This window comes from Protopterus annectens, chromosome 2.part1 (assembly GCF_019279795.1).
Source record: "Protopterus annectens isolate FY-2018-M chromosome 2.part1, PAN1.0, whole genome shotgun sequence".
Lineage (NCBI taxonomy): Eukaryota > Metazoa > Chordata > Ceratodontiformes > Protopteridae > Protopterus > Protopterus annectens.
This window is the reverse complement of record NC_056729.1, coordinates 902,799,425-902,817,518: the sequence shown is the minus strand read 5'-3', so window position 1 is coordinate 902,817,518 and position 18,094 is coordinate 902,799,425.

Below are 18,094 nucleotides of genomic sequence, written 5' to 3'. Positions count from 1 at the left end.
CCTGACTCCATAAAGGAGCAGTCCTACCTTTCTCCCAGAAGTGAAGTAAAAGGGTGAAAGAAACTCTACAACCCTACTTACCCAAATTAAACTGGTGTACTGGCCCAGCCCTACTGGATTTTCAAGACCACTTTCAAGTCATCTCGCCTTCCCTCTCTGCCTGACTCCATACAGGAGCAGTCCTACCTTTCTCCCAGAAGTGAAGTAAAAGGGTGAAAGAAAGTATGTAATATGCTGCAATAACTAATGTAACTCTGCTTGTAAATTTGCTCTACCACTTACCTGGTGTTAGTGTAGGATTACAGCCAGAATACCCAGCAGCCTTCCCCCTACCCTTATAGTTGTAAATCCCCTTTTCCTACCTCACCCCGGGCTTTTTTCTTCCATATATCTGAGCTGCCTGCTCATCTATTTAACTGTTTTAGTGGCTCCTCTCCCCATTACTGCAAGGATTGGCCACTAGGTGGCAGTATTCACCCAACTATTACCTATCTTCCCTCTCTCCTTCCCACTTACTATAACATCTCAATAGAACACTTCTCCTCTTTCTCTACTTACTATCAGTCCTACCCTCCAGCCAGTTCTCGATACTTGTCTGCTCCCTTACACTTACACTTAATATCACTTAACTTTCCTACCTAGCTCCCTCTGTACTTACCTTTCTCCTGACTGATTGTTTCCTCTCACTGTCCTGCTGTCATCTTCTTTGTGTCTACCCGCTCCGTTCGCCCTACGGGCTCACTACGCTCCCCTACCCTACCCCCAATTCTCACCCACCCCCAGTGGTCCTAAACTTATACTTTTTCAGCCACTCCCTCTTCTACTTCCATCCAATCACACTTAACTTCCATTTAAACCAATTAGACACACCCTTACTCATTCACCAATTACAATACACCACTCCTTTGACTACTTTACCATATCCCTCTTCTACTGCCTTACAGGAACTAATTCCCTCCTTTCTACACCCTCCTTATCTACTTCCACCTCTTACAAATCTTAACCTAACCCATTAACACTTCTTATAATCAATCTCAGTGAAGATGACTTCAACTACCCCAACCAAACTAATATTCCTAGCTATACTTTCTACTATCTTTACCTCTACCTACCTCCTCACTTCCTTTGAAAAACTGCACTATTACCATTTCAACCACTCTCTAAAACAAACAGCAATACACACTTCTATACTCACTTGCAGTCAGACTAATATCACTTCCATTCCCAGCTATCTACTACCCAAATACCACAGACTCTCCCACTTTAAATATAATAATCATACTGTAAAAAGAGAGAAATATCTACTTAACCTAAAATACAATTCAGCAACAAAACCTCTCAATCTCTCCTTACTAGATGGTGACATCCACCCTAACCCTGGCCCTGCCAATCCTGCTATCCTAACTACCCAGCCTAAACTCCCCAACTTACTCCTAATAGGACATCTGAATATCCGCAGTCTTAACAATAAAGTAGCCCATCTCCATGCCCATTTAGATATTCACTCCTTTGATATCCTTTGCCTGACAGAAACTTGGTTGAAACCAGGGACCAAAGGCAACAAAATTATCCCCCAAGGATATAATATAGTTAGACAAGACCGGATAAAACGTAAGGGGGGGGGGGTGTAGCAGTTCTATTCAAAGATGGATTTCACATCTCCACACTACCATGTAACCCTCCTCAGGATAGTAATGCAGAAGACTTGGTCAACAAACTCCAAATCAACCCAAACAAAGCTTTATACATCATCTGCATCTACCTACCACCTGGTAATAATATCAACACAATCAAAGCTATATTAAACTGGGTATCCTCAACTTACCCCCAAGAAACAGTAATACTAGGTGATTTTAATACTGACTGGAAAAGTGTCAATGCAGATAACCTTTACTTTAGACTGGATACTTATAAATAGACAGGAGCAAGCTTATAAGCTAGGCACTCTCCCAGATGATTTAAGTGATCATACTTTGACCTACATCATAAGACAAAAACATGATCTGCCTAAACCTTCCACTTTTAGGATTGCACGGTCTAATAAACACTTTAGCCCAGAATCATTCCAAAATGAACTTAGTGCCTGTAACTGGAACCCTTTAAAAACTCTACCACTTGATGAGGCTATAAAATATCTAAACTCTACTTTTTTATCCATCCTTGATAAACATGCACCTAAACGGTCTATCCGAATGAAATCCAAACCAGCCCCCTGGCTTTCTAAAGAAACCAGACAGAAAATTTTACTGAGGAACAAATCTTGGGCTAAGTGGAGGGCTAACAAAAATATCTCTGATCAACAAAAGTTTAGGCAACTGAGAAATAGTACAAAAAAGGCAATACTTATGGATAAAAAGAACTATTACTGTAAACTACAGCAAACTCATCAGAACAATCCCCAAAAATTTTGGTTCAGTATAAACAAACTCCTCTCCCCAGGACACTCTCACACAATTACCCCTCTTGAGGCTGATCCTAATACCCCCCTGCAAACTGCCAATATCTTTAATACTTTCTTCACAGAGACCATTCAATCACTAGCCAGTCAACTAATCCCAGACAACTCAAGCCTCCTCACCACCGTATCAGCTTCTCTACCAACATTTAAACTGCAACCCATCTCTACTACTCACATCTGTAAACTCATCCAAAAACTTAAGCCTTGTACTCCTTCTGCTGACCAAATACCATCAGAATACTTGCAAAAAGCAGCTAAGGTAATTGCATACCCTGTATCCATCCTCATTAACAGAACCATTAAGGAAGGAACCATTCCAGATATTTGGAAAATCTCCCATATTATTCCCCTTCATAAAGGTGGCAATTCAAATGATTACTCTAACTACAGGCCAATAGCTCTATTATCTCCTCTATCTAAAATAATGGAAAAATGCATTCACCGACAACTACTACATCATTTATCTCAAAATAACATTATAGAAAACTGCCAACATGGCTTTAGGCCATCACACAGTACCACAACTGCCCTACTATCTTTTATAGATACCATCAATAAAAAATGCAATAACAATAACCTCTCATCTGCTCTCTTTATTGACCTCTCAAAAGCTTTTGACATGGCCAACCATGCCCTTCTCATCAACATTCTAAAATCCCTTTCCTTTGACTGTCAGACTATTAAATGGTTCAGGTCCTACCTTAGCAATAGGCAACAAGCAGTTCTCTGGCAAAACAACATATCATCCCTTCAGCCAGTTACCCTCAGAGTTCCTCAAGGCTCTATTCTAGGACCACTTCTCTTTCAATGACCTCCACATAGCAATCCCTCAAGCCACCTGCATACAATACGCAGATGATTCTACGCTAGTATGCACAGCAAACTCCCCTTCAGAATTACATTCTCTAACCCAGAATGTATTTAACATAGTAGAAACATGGTTTACAAATAGATGCCTCCTTCTCAATGCTAAAAAAATAAGCTCCTTCTCTTTACACCCACCAACAAATCCTCGCCCATAGATTTCTCAGTTTTTTCCAATAATGGCACTATTATACTTCCTGACACAACCACTAAACTGTTAGGAATAACTATTGACAATAACCTTACTTTTGAGAGCCATACAAATAACACTATCAAAACTGTCAACAGAAAAATAGGCTCCTTATATAGGATCAAACTTTTCCTAACTCCTATAGCTAGAACCACAATTGCTCACTTCCACTTAATCTCAACGCTTCTGTACGCCTCACCCATATATACTAACCTAAACAAAAATAATCTTACCAAACTAACAAATTCCTATAATAACATCGCCAGTTTTGCCACTGGCAATCCCTTTAGAACCCACCACTGTCTGAATCTAAGGCAACTAGGCTGGCTTGAACTTCAAAACCAACTGATAGTATCCCAACTCACCATTGCCCACAAGATCTTCTACCAACCCAACAGCACTCCTATACTTTCCAATCTCATCCTCCCTTACAAAAATCTGAATTCCCTGCGCTCTTCCAACAAACTCCTTGCCTGTATATGCAAGTCTAACAACCTGGCTGGAGACTCTCTTTTTTCTAACACTGTTGGAAAACACTGGAACCTACTGCCAAATGAACTAACATTACTTTCTTCCTTGCCTCTCTTTAAACATAACCTCAAAAAGCACCTCAAAACACACTGGTTATGCCCCTGCAGCAACCCTGACTAATCATTTGCTTTTTACTAATTATAGCTCCTTTTACTTCTTATTCCTCCTATATTCTTACTTAAATTACTAACACTCGTAATGGATTGTTACATGCTAATTCCTTGTAAAATAGACTAACTGATGCTCCTAAATTAATATGCTGATAAACTCTCTCTAGTAGAAGTATTAAACTTATTAGAGTAATTTCCTACTCTATATTATTATTACTTGTTGTACAGCATACTTTTTATTTCTAGGTAGTATTTCTTGTTGTACTTTTATTATAATCCTTTCTGTTAATTTTTAATTTTTAAGTTCTATAATTGCCGGAACTTTTCTCCCCGGGCCTCTACTGAAAATGGAAATATATCCAGTTAGACTAGCCCGGTTAACAAATGTAAAATAAATAAAAATAAATGAAACCTTGCTTGTGATATCAATAGGACTTGCTGGAGAGACAAGTGTGTATCCCAGAGATTACCCCTTCTCTGAAATATCCAAGTGAAGTAGAGTTCATCCCAGACCCAATTCAAACTTAATTCAACTTGGACAATTGGATGGGGAACAGGAAATTCTGCCCTGGTTTGGTATTGATGTCTCTAATGGACACAGGAAGCCTGTAAATGGTTCAATTCCAGCCCATGCTTGTAAATGTGTCACCTCCCAGGCTCCTGCTTACACTTATCTAGAGTACCACAATTTGTCAGAGATTTGGGATACATGGCTAGGCTTAAAAAGATCCTTGTGGTCATTAGCCCAGTACACACCTAAGAACCTATAAGTGTAGACTTATGCAGACCTCCAGCATAAGCCTATGGCCATGAGCTGCCAGGGGGTGAGCATTTTTAGTTGCAGCTTTGTCACAGTAAAGTAAGGAGATTTATAGGAATATATGTACGTTGGCCTAATCTGCCTTTTTGCCATGCAAACAAGAATACAATTATGTTGTTTTTAGAGCCATGCTACCCGTTTGCATACTAAGTCATGCAGCTATATGAAGCAATATGGAGAATTTGGGCAACGGTACTCAGAAGAATTATAGCTCTATCTGGGCATCCCTGAGGAGGAATGCAGTACTCAGAATGTGGGTATTAAGTTGTTTTTGTCTGCCTTCCTAAGGATGAGCATATTTATATTGGAATTACCATTACATACGGCAAGTAACAGGAATGTAAGTGTCTACTGTGTACATTGTAAGCAGAATGTACTGGCATTAAGGTAGTCTATAAGATCAGGCAACCTGTCCTTGTATATTCCTAACATGACATATGATAAGAGTATGATTTAAATAACATACGCAGTGGCCTATGGCTATGAGTATGCCAGCCCTCCACTTGCTTGGACAGGGTCATGGCAGATGTGTGCATCAAACTCTCCCTTAATGATGGAAATAATGATGCCTGCCTTACTTCTTCGTATCTGTAGGGCTTAACAAAGTGCAAAAGTTCTTGGGTAATTACTAGGCAATCAGTTTATACACCATTACAGGGCACAAGCCTAGTCAATACACTGTTTGTACTACAAGTGCTTGAGTCCTGTGTACTTGAAGGCCACTGTCTCAAAGTCAGGGACTCATGCATCATGCAGCTCACACAGGCTGCATCTCACATTCAAACATGTATGAGTTTAGACAAGCAGCTGGCGCTCATTACTCTAAGCCCTTTTTCTGAAATTGAGCAAGGTAAATGGAGCAACTGTGGGCAGGTTATAGAAGGGGAAGCTTTAGGTGGTTTTTAGGCTTAGAGATTAGGAAGGGAGTTTAGAGTTAATGAGCAGGAGGGGAGTTTGGGGTAGGGAGTGTTAGGGCGTTTAGGTTTAGGAGTGGCATTCGAGTTTTAGGGACAGGGAGTGACTGGAACTTTTAGTTTACAGGAGTAGGAATAGAAATTTTGGGTAACGGAGCAAGGACTTGGGCTAAAAGTTGGGTGAGAATTTTAGGGTTACTGTTAGGGTTCTGATAGGGATATACAGCTTGGTAGGGCAAGGTGTTGGGAAGACTGTGTAGTTAGGTAAGATCAGGCTAGACTGAGTTAGGGCACTTGACTTTTTGAGGAAGCAGCAATGAGTTGTCAACTACTAGCAAGCAGGCATTTGTAAAAATCCCAATAAACCATATTCAAAAGTTCCTATCAGTCTTAAGGAGGACAACATAAGATAAATCTGGAATGATTTGAGACTGGCCAACATACTATCAAGGTTTATCGTGAACACGATAACAGTACTGCAATATCTGACATGCAGTTAAAGTTTGTTCCAGAAGTGGGGGACACTGAGGTATGAATCTATTGCACTAACATGTTTTGTTTTTCTGTTGATAAAGGTTTAGTTCACTTAACCAGGTATATGAAGAGCTATTTGTTTTGAAAAGGAATAAATCACATAGAATTTGATCTTTAATGGCTCAAAAGGTTAGACATAGGTCTACATGGAGAAGGTTTTAAGATATCCAGTATAAAGTGACAGCTGGCAGTTTGTCTAAATAACTCAAGGTATTTTAGGCATTGATCTTTTTAATAGGGGATCTCTGACGTATCAAGTTCAGTGATATGACTGGACAAATATATGCCAAGAGGGGCATTATATTCAGTAGGGAATATAATGAGCTATGAGTACAGGGGATATGAGACTTCTTTGGATCTAGAAGAGATACCTTTGGAAATTAGATGACTCAGATAAAAAGCTTTCTGAAGTATCACATCGACATGATGATAAACTATAAGCGATTATCAACAGCACCACCTATATCCCGTATCATACTATCAGATAGGAGGGGCATGTAACCTATATGCTACAGTATAGGTGTGTTTTATTTACTAAAATGAACTCTGGTATATTTTTCACAATTAATCTTAGACTATTGTACTTGCACCAGTCATTACATTATTTTAAGCCAAGTCTGAACCATTATGAGCCAGTGTAAGATCAAATAACAACATTCAGCAAACAAACATCTGCAAGCCTTGATAACCATAGGACAGAAATTGTTTCCTGATGGACTATGAAATATATGCTGTGTAGGAGAGGGCCCATTACTGACCCCTGTGGTACACCACCTGAAACTTTGTTATTTCAGAAGTGACACCTGTAACTCTAACCACATGGGTTCTGTCAGACATCCACATAGCTGTCCACTGCACAGCATGTGGATTTATAATCATGTTGAAAGTCTGTCAATAAAGCCTACGGAGGGAATGGTATCAAAAGCCTTGGCTCACTACCTATGTAATGCATGCACTGCATAAACTCTAGCCATTACTTCAGTGTCCTCAAAAAATGTAATGAGGTTAAAGTGGCATAAATGGATATGGCTTGGATTGAGTACATATTTACAAATATATATGGCACATGTTATCATTGTATGCATTCCCATAACTGTCCCTATGTCTGTCATTCGTCATACCTCCATAGCTGTCTGGGTGAAGACACCACTTTGTTATTCTACTTCTCCCAGTAGTATATATAGTCCTAATTCACATGTATCATCCTGGCTGGTTGGCAAGGGAAATAGTAAAGGCTGGACAGTAAAAGCCTTACTTAAAACAGTATTCCAGTCACTTATGATGCAGGGATTGCCCTTGTAGGGAAAATGGAGTGCTGACCACCCTTTAGAGGAAATTGAGCAGCAGATACCAGTCAATGACTTAAATGATGTGGAGGGTAGCAATCACACATTAAAGCAGCATTGTATGTAACAGACATGTTATGCTATGCCATGTGTAGGGCACCCAATAGAAGACATCTGACACTGGGGAGATTTTTGTTTCCCTATATGGAGACAATGGTTTTGGGACAATCCCTGGAGCAATGGGCACTGGCTTAATAATAAACCCAGTCCCGTGTGTCTCAGTGTACGATGTGCCAGGTTAGCACCATGTTAAGCAGGTGTCTGTGCACCAACACTGGACAGAAACATGGCAGACTGATCACAGCATATGTTGACTGTATTCTATTGTGCATACATCAGGTATCCAGCTGCATCAGAAGGTCAGCATGTGTAAGTTGGGAACATTTTATACAGGCTCTCTTGTACTGTACTGTCTGCAACAGTGGCACAGATTTATCACCGGTAATCACACCTACTCCATTGTATCTTATGTTGTGCAGTCACAAGACAGAGTAGTCCTTCAGGCTGGAAAGTACAACAGGCTGATGTTGACACTTATGTAGGATATGGTGATAATGATGAGAGTGATGTATGTCACAGTCTGGTAACAGAATGGCATTTTTTATCTCTATACAGAGGGCATTCACATGCAGTATGTGGTGAAGGTATAGCAACCCCCCCCCCAAAAAAAATGAGGTTGTACATTCACCATCCCCATTGTGATAGGGGTCTTCCATGCCATCAAGCATCCATCCACCCATGGCTGGACCATCCACTGGGAACAGTGCATCTAAAACAGGTATAGCCAAAATTTGTCAGCTGCACAGGGGGTGTCCATTGTGATCACATTTCACAGTTGACCTCTGAAATGTGATTGGTACATGGGATCAATAAGCAGATGTGTGAGAGTATCATCTAGGCACAATCTGCTGCAACTCTGTCCAACATGGATCTCATTACTGTTTTGCATTGCATTCATGAGAACATGTCATCTGGGGACACACTCCTTGTTACTCTGTTCTGTGGTGGTATAGACAACTTTCATCTCCATCTTCACGTAGGAGATTGCTGATATCACCATTACTGCCTACACTGGAAGTGCTGCATGAATTCACTTTGGATGACAACAGAATTAGCCATGTAGGGGGGCCCATCACAAATTATACATTTCTAATATGTGACTGTAAGTAAGTAACACTCTGGTGTCTACTGTAGTGGGAAGCAACAACACATGGCTTATAGTGGCTGGAAACTTCATGAGTGTACTGCATTTAGACCACAGTGTTATACAGCACATGATTGCTGCTGTGGGCTTCAAGTTCTAGTGCAACCAAGTAGCATAGTCACTGCAGGAAATGGTAATTTGGTGGCACTTTACCAAATCACAGGAGGACATTGTCTGATGCAGAGTGCCCATTACTTTGAGACCTCTGTCAACACTTCCTGTTGTATGCCCTTTCACTCACTGTTTGTACACATGGGTTCTGTTAGTTTGGTCAACAGGGAGCTTGGTCAACATCTGTTTAATAGACTGCATTTGGTTGATTATACAGATAGGTGACAGATGTGCAATATTGATAATCCTGGGTAGAGGAATATTCCCTTTTTCCAGGGATTGTGTGATCTGTAAATTAGTATACATATGTGTCCCTGTCATCTGAATATATAATGATGACACCTGAGAACCACTGCACCTTCTCTCCTATGCAGAGTATTTGGGAATATCAGATGCACAGTGTGTCTTGATGACATAACTACCAACGTAGGCTAATATTATCACAGCATGCATTATATTCTGTGTAACAATGCACTGTAATGTTGTGCTTGTAAGGATACACAGGACTAGAACTGACATCTCTGTTTCACCTTTACTGATGTCTATTGCACCTTTTACTGTCTGATGAGAGATTATGTGGATGGTGCTTACTACTGTTTTCCAACACTCTCATTATACAAAGATGCTGATTCACTGTCCCTGCTTGTAATGTGTGTGTGTGTGTGTGTGTGTGTGTGTGTGTGTGTGTGTGTGTGTGTGTGTGTGTGTGTGTGTGTGTGTGTGTGTGTGTGTGTGTGTGTGTGTGTGTGTGTGTGTTTGTGTGGGTGTGTGGGTGTGTGTGCACGTGTGCGCTCGCGCGCTCCCTTACAATAACAATATCCTGGAGCTTGGCAGCCTATTTCTTCACTAGCATGCTATGTAACATGCACTGTTATATATATTTATTGTATAGGATAGGGGATATACACTGGAATGCACTACCAGACATGTTGAGACAATGGAACCAGGATTTGAGCAGTCCTACACAATCTCTATTATATTCTGGGTTTCTGTATGCATGTGGGTTCCATACAGGTATAATAATCCAGGTCTCTAGAAATTGTCCAATTTCACCTGCAATGTAGCCATATATATGAAACATAGACCACGATGTCTGCATTACTCACAAGATGTTCCTGAAGCTTGTCACTAAGCAGGAAGTGGTAATATAGTGGTGATGGGTGTCTTTTATACGAATCATGCAAACTGACTAGGTGTTTTTTGGACATGATGATTATGACCCCATTGCCATCGAACACTATCTGCCCATTCACAAAATGTCATCCCTTCCTGACCACAATTCTTTGTAACTGTTAGCCAGGTGTATCTTTTTTGCACTGTGTGTAATCTATGGCATTCCATACATTAGGAAGGTAGGCAATGTCATAGAAAACATGCATGGTGTTAATTCTTGCCTCTGGTGTGCTCGGCAATCGTATATGCCGCTCCATATGTGGTTGCATTATGTCAAGGATCTTGTTAAGTATTATACAGGTGAAGACCCATGAAATTCCTAACATATTTCCAGCTGGTATATGAAAAGTCCCTGCAGCTAGAATAGAAAGAACTGTACAGAAGATGGCATCAATTGGTATGTGAAGGCCAAATATTATTATAAATTATATGTCAACCAAGAAGAGTCAGATGCTCCAAAATGATCTATAAGCACATGATAGATAAAATTATAGCAGGTCAGTGGCTGACAATAAACTTTATATTGGCTCCAAACACCACCTTGTACATAATGGTGGGAGGTAGCAGTGTTAAGAAGTAATCTGCCACATGACCAGTGCTACTATTCCTAGCATTCTTGCTATCTGCAGTGCCTTACTCAAGTGTGCTGACCATAAACCTAAACATACTCCTGAACATAACCAGAACCCACACACACAAACACAGACAAACACACACACACACACACACACACACACACACACACACACACACACACACACACACACACACACACACACACACACACACACACACACACACACACACACACACACACACACACACACACACACACACACACACACACACACACACACAAACACACAAACCCCAAAACGCATGCATGACACTATGGCTCCGATTCCAAAAGTCTTGCTCTCTGTGTAAGTGACCAACTACAGTGAGAGCAGGCTGACAACAGGTGTTTTGGAATCTGGTCCCTATATTAAGCCTGTTTATAGCAAGGCCTTACACCAAAGTAAGTCACTTACACTGAGATCAAGGCTTTCAGAATGAGAGCAGACTTAAACTGACAGTAAAGCTTTTGGAATCTGGCTCAACATCTATCCTCTTTTCTATTCCTTACTTTAAACCTAACCAACAAGCACACACACACACACACACACACACACACACACACACACATACAAACTAATGCCCCTTATTGTTCAAATTCAATATATCCAAATGATTTGGCAATGAAACACAATTATAAAATGACCAAAACCAGAAGCACTACTTAATTCTTAAAGCACCTGTATCATTTGAAAAGGAGTACTTTTGATGTATTTCAAAAGCAGCTCTCTCTGTCAAAATGCTGAGTATTCAGCAGTGCAAAGTGCACCCCTCAAAAATATGTGTGTGTGTGTGCGCGTGTGTATGTGTGTATATATATATATATATATATATATATATATATATATATATATATATATATATATATATATATATATATACCCTAATGGGTCATTAATGTTCAAGAGCAAGCCCACATTGAAAACCCAACCAGCATGCCCATTGTAAATCAAGCATATAAAAGTAGGAAAAAGTCAGGCCACTGATCCTCCATTGAGCTGTCTGACTTTTCCATTGGAACATACTTGAGGATAGACCAAAATATGAGAAAAAACAGGTACTCTCTGAAAAATTAAAACAGAAACAGAATCGTACCTGATTTCATCATATTTTTTGTTGTCCCTGTAAATGTCTCTTTTAACAGTTAAAAAAAAACAGCAACAGAGATTCTGTTTACTCCCTCTCTTCTCCTGCACTGGACTGTTGTTTCTAAAGGTTAGCCAAACAGTCCATGTATGCTTTGCTGACGATGCCATTGGAAAGCTGAAACCTGTATGTCCAGAGTTAGTGGGGCTGGGATTTATTGGCCTGAATTTGTCCATAACAGACTTAAAAAAAAAGTAATGGGTATTTAGATCTACCATTTAGCTGAAACGCCTGATGTCCTTAAGGTGTCATTTGCATATACCCCACATGCCTCTAATACAAGAGGTTTAAGGAATCACACAGTGGAAACTGTAGCTTGGCTACATTTTCTTGTTGTCATTACATTAATAAAATATAAGGGACAAGACAACTTAGAGTAGGAACTGTTAGAGAAGTACAAGAATACTGAATGAGACGTTTGCAGTTTCGGCTTAGAAAGTCAACCAATTAGCAACCCATCATTCCTTGAACAGTTCTTGCATTGGAATCATGGAATGAGAAATTCAAGTTTATTAATCTCATTCAGCTGAAAGAAAGCAATCAGTTTCTAAATAACTTTTAAGACATTCAACAGACCAAGTTCTAATGCAAACTATAAATATTCAGTTTTGGTTACAAATGACACTATAGTAGAACTTTTTATGATGTTTGAGCTTTGGAGCAGTAATGTAAATTTTCTAACAAACATCCTAAGTTATTTAATTGTAAGACTAATCTACACTTGCAGGATGCCAGAATTTGACAGACCACTTGATCTCTTTACAAATTAATGCATCCCTACAAAAATATATATTTTTTGTCAACAAGAAGAAATTTACATGAAGAAAATGATAATGGAAAATGTGTAAAATAATGAAAGAATGCCAGTATATCAGAATTTTTGACATTAACATGCAATGTATAGACAGAGGCTTAGATGCAAAGACACACACACACACACACACACACACACACACACACACACACACACGCACATAAACATGGATGCGTAGATACTTTCACAGAAATACTTATTGAGAAGAACAAAGAAATCTTATATTCAGAAAATCAAAAGATGTATTCAGAAGAATGTGCCAGCACTACTAAATCAAGAGCAATTAGGGAAAAAAACATTATTTGCAAATATTCAGTGATAATTTAAAATACCTTCCAAGAAGGTTACAAGAATAACCTGTACGTTTTTTTTTTCTAGGGTACTTAGTGAATATTTTCATTTGTTTAAATTATAAAGATATGACTGATATGACTTTTACACTTCTTGTAGTTTTGAGGCTGTGAGAAAAAAAAAGACGTAAATGTGTCTACAAGAAGTTTGTAAAGAGTATTGTTATAGATGTACATCTTCTGAGCAAGATAGGTGCACCACAGGAAAACTGTAATTATCTGAAGTTCAGGTTAGTAGTGACAAATAATGCAGCAAACAGAGATAGCACAGTACTTAGCAGCTTGTACCTTTTGGTATGCATCCCTGGTAAACTCATATTTCAGAAGATGCATATATTTTGGTTTATAGCAGATTAATATTAGGCTAGTGCATGTGCATAGGCTGGAAGTGACAGGACATGACGCATGTTCAAGTCCCAGTCATGGACAAGACAGCAGAGATGTGATGAGCGAGAGAGAGAGAGAGAGAGAGAGAGAGAGAGAGAGAGAGAGCGAGAGAGAGAAATAAGCCATCCTGAATGGTGGTCAGCTTAGCCTGATATCTACAACATAGTAACAGGACTGACTGGCAGGTGTGCAGCCAATAGAATCTGAAGCATTTTGATATTCTTACCTAGACTTTCCAAAGGAAAAACTGTGTGATGTGTGCAAGGATGTCTGTCAAATATCTACTAAAACAGAGCACTTGGCCATGAAAACTGGGGTGACAACAGGAATTAGCATCTAAATCTGTCTCCAGAGAACTCAGAAGTGAAATGTGAATCTCCATCCATCCATATTAGACAAAGGGTAAATTTTTAAGCATATTGATTTCTGGAAGTACAATGAATCTTGGCAGCAACCATGATTTATAACTGCCAGAATAAAGTATACCTTGAGTACATTTATACACGGCATTCCACTTGCTGTTTGTAGGCATTTTGGGTAGTCACATATTTGGCAAAATGCACACATTCTTCTAGCATGTTGCCATTAGAGTCGCTGACTTAATGGGTCTATATTACTGTGTCGAAAGACCTGTTCGCCGAACACATCTTAGTCGACAAGAAAATATAGACCTGCCAAAATCCTGAATGGGTGAGTCAGCAATTTTTTTTCCCAGGGGAAAAAAAGCACTCCGCTGTCATTTGGGATTTGCCCTTTTCCCCATTGTACTGCAGTCCCAGAGTTGATATATTTAGTAAGGTGGGGGGGCACACCCCCCCACATCGGGGGGGGGGGGTGATGGGCAAAGCCTCCTACATTGTAGGGTTTGAAAGTGTGTTTTTTTTGTGTGTGTGGACGAGCGATTATTATCCCCTGAGAAAAAATTCACTGACTCGGCCATTCGGGATTTTGGCAGATCGATATTTCCATGTCGAATCAGACGAGTTTGGTGAACATGACTTTCAACATGATAATATAGACCCTGACTTAACAGCATTCTCTTTTAGGTGCCAATGCCAATGACAGGATTCTGGCTGTGCATGTCTGTGTCCATTGTTACATGAAGCTAGCCCAGCTCATTCCCCAAAAAAAAAAAATGACAGAAAAAAGGTGCCAAGCATGCATCTCAGCTGTACAGATTTTCACAGAATGTCCAGACTTTGCTTCATATTTTTCATCTGTTTTTCATAAAATTGTGGTTTTCTGGCAAATTAGTGGCAAATCATTAAAGATTGAAGTTAGAAAATAATGACACTCATTTGAGTTTCAGACTTCATACCCTTCAAAAAATTCATGCTAATGCAAAACCTGTTATTCTATCCACTTTCTAAGTTTGTAAGAGCAATGTTTTAAATTTGTCTCTATTTTATCGCCTTTGTCCTACTTTTATTTATGGCTTTGTCAAGATTTTTTGCTCTAAGAGGTTGAGGGGTATGGCCAAGTATTGCAGCAGTTCCAGCAGCAGTGCTTTAGTGTTTTAGTTATTAGGTACATTTGCTTTGTAGCTAGGAGCACTTTCCAGTGCAAGGAATGGGAGCAGAATCAATATGACTGTGTGGCAACTACTGCAACACAGGATGTCAGAACACTGCCTGGATGTATGCAAACTTTGAGTATAAGGCAACACACTGAAGTGCTAAATATTTCAGCATTTTTACATGTTATCTCCCACAAACACATAAATGCATGTACATAAGCAGACACATAAATACGCTCTCATTCACACACACGCAACCACACAAACACATGCTCATTGTGTGCTATACATACATCATGTCTAGTTTTTTCAGTTCTTTTTTGATCATCTCAGTAGTGCTGAACAAGTGTTCTTCATACTTCTTGCAGGAAAGGACAGTGTTTGTTTGTCACAAGAGTAACACCAAATGTAGTACTCTGTATATACACATTCTTGTGATTTGTGCTTGAGTCAAACTGGGACTGATTGAAGTAGTAAGGTACCCTATTATCATGTAGGCAAAACGGGTGCATGGATGTGTGTGTGTGTGTGTGTGTGTGTGTGTGTGTGTGTGTGTGTGTGTGTGTGTGTGTGTGTGTGTGTGTGTGTGCATGTGCCCACCAGTTTCTTATCATGTTATCTTACAGTATTTGAAGGGGTGATACATTGTATGCTTTCTTCTGTGTTACCTAAATGTTTAACCTGCCTGTAACTATTGCCTTAATTCTAGTCTAGTGTTATTCTGCCTATCTGACTTCACACCTGATGCCTCCTCTGAGAAGATTGCTGCTCCACCTATATCTGTCACTCCTCTGTCATTCTTGAACAGCCTATACCAGAGACCTCCATGACCCAACAACTCTTGTTATTGGGTCATGTTTCTCTGATATCATCAATGCCTGCCTTTCTCTCCAACCTTGCTGCTTTGTAGGAGAAACCAGACTTCCAGTTATTTGGACTGCCTTAATGTTTGTATACATTGAGGTCTTTAGTAAGACTATGCAGTCTTTCATGAATGTACAAACTGTGGCTAGAGGTCCCTACATTTCTGGTTCAAATGGAGGCAGGAGAACTAGAGCCAATATGATAGGTTCATAGGTGTGTGCTACACTAATGACCACTGGGTCCTTTCTAGCAGGGCTTGGAAGATGAAACATTTATATTGAAGGGCCTGAGAGATGAAACATTTGCAGGCAGTCTGTGTCCATTAGAGACATAGGTGCCAAACCATGGATACATGCCCTGTTTCCCATCCAGTTGTCCAAGTTACATTTGAATAGGGTTAGGGAGGAACTCTGCTTCCTGTGGATGGGGACCCTGTGCCTGAGAAGAGTTAGTCTTGGGATACATACCTGTCTCTCCAGCAGATCCTATACATTTAAGAATCAACATTTAAGACTTTGAGAGGGTAATTCTGGTGCTGTTTGTTTTGTGGATAAGATGCTGTGCAGAATCTGACACCAGCAGCATGTAATGATGAACTGGCTGTGGACACCACTTTCACTCATTTCTTCTCAGTGCATATGACACAAACATCTTTTGTTGTAGCCTTTGTATACTTAAATTAATGTCATATGGATCAGACATCCCACACTGTTTAGAATGTGTGCAATACAAAGGGGGGAGCCAGCCCAGCACAACATATGGTTATGTCAGAGAGCTGCATGAGTCATTCTAGCTGCAACCTTCAGGTACTAATGCATCTCAGTTTGTGAAAACATATTATTTTTATATGATTATATCAACATTTTAAGTCATGTAAAAAGAAAATGATTTAATTTTCCAAAACTGTAGTGAATTGAAAACCAACACTTAGCACCTCTGCAACAATTGCACTGAATTCTATTGCTCTTTCCAGGGAGTCCATAATCTCAGTTTACTCTATTTATATCAATATTTGATTATTGCCTATTTTCCCATATTGAGCAATGTCATGAATTTGCATGCAGATTTATGGATATCCATATCATTCAACCTTCTATTGCCTTTTTTTAGGAAGATCTATGATAGTTTTCACAGTGTATAATTTTTACAGTATCGTTTATGACTAACTACTTAGGAAGTAGAGCCCAGTCACTATTTTACTGAGATTTAATATCATTAAGCCCTTGATCGGTACTACACAATGGACACATGGTGGTTTACAGCAATCATAAAAAATGTTCATCTTTATGTTCCTTGCCATGCGTAGTTCTTAAACCTTTTCCTTTTAAAAAGGAGACTAGACTCTGAAACACAAATCTCTTTATTAAATTGATCCACAGTGCTAAGTAAAAGACAAAAAGAGATCTTATTTTTGTTATTTTTAATTCCGCTGCAAGCTACATTATTTAATAGTGAGTATATGTGTTTTATTTTCAGTTACAAGGAAACATGGACACAGCACACAAGTCTGAAGTTGAATCTAGAGTTCATCTGTTTATCCCATTGCTAAAAGGGTTGCATAATAAAAGCTCACAGCAGTTTTATGCAGAAGGAAATTGCTGGTATCAGATTTAATATTATTTTGCATTTTGTTGTTCCACTCACATTAGAAGGTATGTGGAAAAATAATTACTTTGCAGAAATAATTGCTTCATGACAAGTGTAGGCTACAGCTTACAATGACTGTGTGTAATTGCCCTCTTCAACCTTGAACGCAGAGAGACTAAATATCAGGAAAATAAAATCAATATCTCACTGACTGTGCACATAACTATGTGAGCATGTTCACACAGAGAAAAATAAAAATCAATTTATTGTATGAAACCTTGCTGTGCCTTCACAATTTGATCGGTCCATAGAAGGATTAAGGCTTTAGGACATACTTAACTAAAGTTATTTAATAATATAAATTGACAGTGATTATAGATGCCAAGAAATATTTAGTTATGCTTCTGTATGATTACTCATTCTGTCGCTGATAAGTTAAAGCTAAATCCATTCCTTTAAATCTGAGCTACTTTGTTTTATCTTAAGTAGAAAGCATGGCTTAGTACTGTGTTTCAGTCTTAGTTAGAAACTTGTAGTCATGGGTTTAAATCCTGCCCCCA